This window comes from Pinus tabuliformis, chromosome 7 (genome assembly GCF_031772625.1).
Source record: "Pinus tabuliformis cultivar Carrire ecotype Pingquan chromosome 7, CPIR1, whole genome shotgun sequence".
Lineage (NCBI taxonomy): Eukaryota > Viridiplantae > Streptophyta > Pinopsida > Pinales > Pinaceae > Pinus > Pinus tabuliformis.
This window is the reverse complement of record NC_142293.1, coordinates 195,049,506-195,055,528: the sequence shown is the minus strand read 5'-3', so window position 1 is coordinate 195,055,528 and position 6,023 is coordinate 195,049,506.

The following is a 6,023-nucleotide window of genomic DNA, read 5'->3' as shown; positions in this document are numbered from 1 at the left end:
TAGGCTTCAACTCATCTGCACATTCTAAGAACACAATTGTCCTCTTGTACTTCAATCACAATGAAATACTAGGTTTTGGCCACCTCTTATTTCACTTAGAAAGTCTTACCAACTTCCTTCATCCCTTAGCAATTCTACCCACATCCTCTATGGAGCTGCCTTTGTGATCTGCAACAATACCTCTGTAGTAACAAGTCTCCTTCTTGCTACATATTCCTCACTAAGATTTTCTCCTCTGAGCTCAATCTGTTAGCATTTCTCTGGTTCTTTCCTCTGGAACCAATTGAACACTCATTGTTCTATATTGCTGAAACCTTATCACCTTCTTATGCTGCTACCTGTGCAATAATATAAAGACCACAAACTCTCCAATCTTCAAATAAAATTAAAACAAAACATATCATCTCACCTTCAAGACCTCTGCATGATCTTGTTCTACCATTCATCTGCACTTTGAATGGATTGTCCTATGTCTCCTTGCATATGCAAGTTCTGCTACACATTATCTCTTTGTGCCTACTGTTTGTCAGATTAGAATTAGATCTCCTCTTGCCTGTATACACATCTTAAAACATAACTCTGTTCTAAATTCCTCATACACCTTTTACAAAAAATTTCCTTATTCTATTCTGATATCTGTTGTTTCAACTATAATTCTACTCTGATACCAAAATAATGCCATCCTAAGCTGAAAATACCCACATTATGCAAATTAAATTACATGTCACTGGTCATAAGCCTTAATCACCTAATCTATGGTGAAAACCTTCTTCCATTAAGGTTTAATGTTATTTATTAAGTTTTAAGGCCCCTTCATTTAATCTCATGTGGAGATATTTTAATTGACTGACCCAAAGTTTAAAACTTCAATAACCTTTCCATCGGGACTTTATAACTCCACCTTCATTAACCTTTGTTTAATCTACACCCCGCTCTTTAAATTTTTAATTCATTAATCCCACACATGATAACCAAACCCATACAATGGTCTCCGACTTTGGTTAAACCCGACTTAAACCCAAAATATGTTTATCTACTTTATTTATATTATAATTCCTATATAATAGAAATACACCACAAACACACATAAACTTTATCTTTTCACCAATCCTTGGCCTTTGCACATTTATCAAGGCTTACCTTTATTGGATCAATCCTCCACCGTTGATTTCATTCCATCAAATCAACATTTGTCGCGTGATCTCCATCCATTCTCCATAACTAAAATATACTTAAGCTCGCGTTGTTAAACTTTTGAGTCCACTCCTTCCAAAGCCTTATCGGCTTCAACCTCCACCGTAGATCTTACCCTGCGATCTTACAGTTGATATCTTTCCCGACCAACAAAACTTCTCGGTGATCCTATGTCATAGATCAAAACCCCATTTTATCCAACGCTCCACAACAATGTTGGGTGAGTTACTCGTATCAGGATTACCCGCCCGATAAAGCGGTTTCCTCTCTCCTCCAACATGCTATGTGTCAATTGCTAAGTGGAATCGGGTGATTCCCCTCTTTTACAACTTACTACCTTTCTTCAACCCAATAAACCATTTTCTCTTATAAACCCACCTTTCCCTTTGACTAACGCCCGGGCTATTTAATGCTTGACAATCGTAGATCTTCTACCATTGACGGCTGCAACAAATCCTCTAGATTCCTCTTTTGCTAACTCTTAAGTTAATCTTCGCAGATAATTTCTTGATTCCATTCTACGTAACTAAATCCTGGCTGCTCATCTTCTGACAATCACATCCATTGATCTCCAAGATCCAAAGGCTCCTATGCATTGCTACACTCCCTTTTGTTTCTTCTCTTTGCTTCGTTTTTACATCGTTTCTTTAGTGTTTTTCTGTGGTTCGGGTTTCTTCTAGTTATCTCGTCTTTAGTTTCCTGCCTATGTATTTGACTTCGCTCTATCCTTCTATGGTTTAGGAGTTCTCCAAACTGTCTTCTCACTGATCTCAACTTCCACTTGCACCTTTACATTTCCTTCACCTTCACTGTAACATTAAAGGCCTCCTCCTGTATTGTCTATGTGTATAATAAGCCATAACACCTCTCTCTCTTACTCTTCTCTGTATTACACCTTTGATTCTGCACTTGCAACCTATGTTACACAAAATAACTCAATATTATACAAAATCTGTATCGCAAATACTCAATACACACATATGAAGTCAAAATCAAGTTGTTTGTATTAATAAACAAATATTTACATAAGAGTCTTTCTCTCTCTCTGGCCTGATCTTCTGTATCAATGGCCTCTTTTTTCCTACTACCCATAGGCTTACAATCAAACCTCTAACTCACACCTCTACTAACTTGACTCAACTTGACTTGACTAACTCTTTTTATGTCTTTTTGGCTTACATTTATACAAAAGGATTCTATAACCAATTCTTGGTTTAGATCCATAAGCTTCTCAACAAAATCCTAAAATATCTTCCTTATCTCTAAGGATCCTCTTAAATCCAAAAAATCATTAACTAACTCCTAATCTAAGATTTATAATTAAATCTCAAATCTCTCAATCTCTCAACTATCCTAAAATCTCCCATGTTCTCCTACATTCAATAACATTTACAAATATGCCTCACAATACTTAATTAAATCCCTATTCCAGCTTCTCTCATTAAAATAACTCAAGACCTTAATAATTACATTAATTCAATACTTAGGAAACCAATTTCCTTAGAAACACAAGGCCCCCATGTCTACTAAAATACAATGATTTTCTTGAGCTGAATGCTTCTGAATCAAATAAAAGTACAAATAAAAATAAATAAATCAATGAATATGTCTATACAATGATAACACAAATATATATATATATATATATATATATATATATATATATATATATATATATATATATATATTAGAATGATTGATATTAGTTAAAGTTGAGAAATTTATTAGGCTTAAAAATCATTAAAAATCAATTACTCAAAATCAAAGTTAAATCCCCTTCCCACTAATTTTTGTAGCCCACCAAAATTTATGGGGGAAGACAATATTAGTTTTGTTAAACTCTGTGCAACAAAAGTGAATTGTAGAATCCTCTTAGGTTTTTTTAAAACCATTAAAGGGGGGCTCCACAATTCATGAGAGAATGACATGTAACTTAAAGTAAAATCGGTGGTAAAAACTGAGGACCCCCTTTCCTTAAATGTCTATGAAAAACTTCCCCACAAAATTAACTATAGCCATAGATTTTAAAATAGGGATTGAGAATTATATTTGATTTAAAATATTATATTTTAATAAATAATAATGACCGTTAGTTTAATAATTTTAATAATTTGTGATAGAACTATAGTTTTAAAATAAAATGCACATATTTAAAATAAACAAAAAATAAAATTAATAAAATAATAATTCAAATTAATAAATAAATATATTAAATAAAATTTGGCTCCACATATAATGTATTTGACTCTTATACTCCACCAATGGACACAATTTTAGCATCTAAAGGAGGAGGAAGATCAACAGTCAATCTTATCTAGATTTTGAGGCAAAGAATTTTCAAACAACTCCAAATTTCCTGCATATATTTAGAAATTGTTTTTTATTTTTAGTATATTGTTAGAATTTTATCCTTGAAAGCTTGTAACAACTTTAGAAGTTGTAATATCTATATATTCTTTGATTTTGAATGAGAAATGGTTGGATTTTGATGCCAAAACCATCACCATTATTGTAAAATCTCATGGTGCAGAATTTCTAATCAAGCGCTTCTTCTTGCTTCAGTTTTATGACATAATTTGTCACTGATGTATAATTTTTCTTGTAATACATATTTTTCATGCATATATTTGAGGTAATACAAGTGTACATGGTAAGGATAAATTAAGCATTTACTTCCCTAAAAACCCACTACAAAGTTATAATCATTATTGTGAATAGCTAATTGAACACGTTCTTTAAATTAATACCTATGCTTTATTAAATTGTTGCCTTCTATCATCTCTTACATATATTTATGTGGGCTATAGAGATTATTATCTATGCCTCTGCTATATTAGATGATTACGTATGCAGGGACGATAATTACTTATCTAATTTATCATCTATTCTTCTACCAAAGTATTTCTAGTTATTTTTTCTACAATAGCTTAACGCTGGCACTTTGGTAGGGCCTTTGCAAGAGAGGGATTTATTTCTTTAACAAGGATTTGTGACTCATAAACAACCAAATATACAAATCCTATATATGGTCGGCGTGCTTCGTAGGCTACTTTGCAGTGATAGTGAACGACATGTAAAAGCCCCATAACACTTGAGGGAGCCCCCTCTGGTTCAAGTGCTAGCTTGAACCTAAAGATTGGTCAAATTTGTTTCTCAACATAGTTTCACAGCCCAGAGATGCCTTTGAGACACAATTGCAACATCCCCTCTTAGTAGTTATCTAGTTTCCAATAATATCAACTTCAATTCCTTCACAATATTGTTTTATTTCATTAAGTTATTTAGATTTTGTTGTAGCACGTACCGATCTATCATGATCCATGTTTTTATATTCCTGAAACTTATTCTCAAAACTATTTATCCTTTTCAAAGAAGAAGCGATATTTCTTCTATTATTGAGAACTTCTTCTAACCTATCTTCTTCTGATTCAATAACGCCCTCCGATATTTGATGGTCACTCTTATATTTTAATAGACAAAAATTGCCTTTAGATTCATTTAATGTTGCAGAAATAAGATTGCATGTTTTTTTAAGGAACAAACTTCCTTGTTTGCTAGTTTTCCTTATCGTTCATGTATTCCCTACAGGTTATCCCATACCACCTTTTGCAATTTTATAGTGCATGATCTTCATTAATACTAAATCAGATACATTACAAAAGATTTCATTTAATGCCTGACTATTCTTCTAGATTTATTATCCTCATGGTGGAGTTTTAGTATAACCATTATAGACTAAATTCCAAACATTATATTCAAGGAACATTATCTTCATCGTTTCTTTCCAATCTTGATAATTAGCATCATTAAGTATAACCATACCATGTCCATATTTACAGACTTAGATTTATCTGTTGTGGATTGTTGTTGATCTATGAATGTAGATATTTCCACATCATCGAATTCATCATTTTCACTGCTTTCCTGTCTTCACTTCTTACTTTGATTTTCCTTCTTATTTTTCTTCTTTCCCGTTGTCCCCAATTCACTCTGAAGCAATTAAGTTTCTACTAGAGAGACCTGCTTTAATACCAATTGTTAGTGAAAATACTGAGGGGGGTGGGTGAATCAATATTTTTGATTCACTTTAACTTCCAATTTCACATTAAGAAATTTGTACACTACTATTATTCAAAAAAGTCGTGGTTGTACACAACTTTAGTTAATATAGGTTGCATATATCCAGATTACTATTTTTTCATAATTTCCAATAGTGATTTAACTTGACCATTCCATCATTGTTTCTTTAGTCATTCATTATGGAGTGACCATGAGAAGTAAAAAGAAGATAAATGATGAACACATATGAAACACATCATAACATACAAAACCCATCAACACATATGGAGACCAAGATTTTAGGTGGAAAATCAATGTACGATAAAACCACCATTATTTTCTTCTTTGTCTTATTCTATTTTATATATAAATAAATGCTTCATTACATATTGTATTGACACAAAATCTTACTATCATGCAAGAAACCACCTCCACGAGGCTACAACCTCCACTCATTCTCCAAAACCTAATGGAAGGAAGCTACAACCCCCTAATCTTGATTACAAGCTCCTATCGAAAGGGAGATCCTACCCCCTCACTGAAGGTTGCAACCCTCAGTACTTCATGGACCGTGTTTCATAATATTTCACACTAGATTTAGCCATCAATCAATAATCAAAACATGCAGGCCACCTTTCATCGAATTTTCACACTAGACACACACCAATAATAAGCCCAAACAAATATGCCAAAATGAATACTAAATCCCAAAACTAGAACCAATAATGAATGAACACAACCAGAGCATATCATTGCACAACTAATTATTA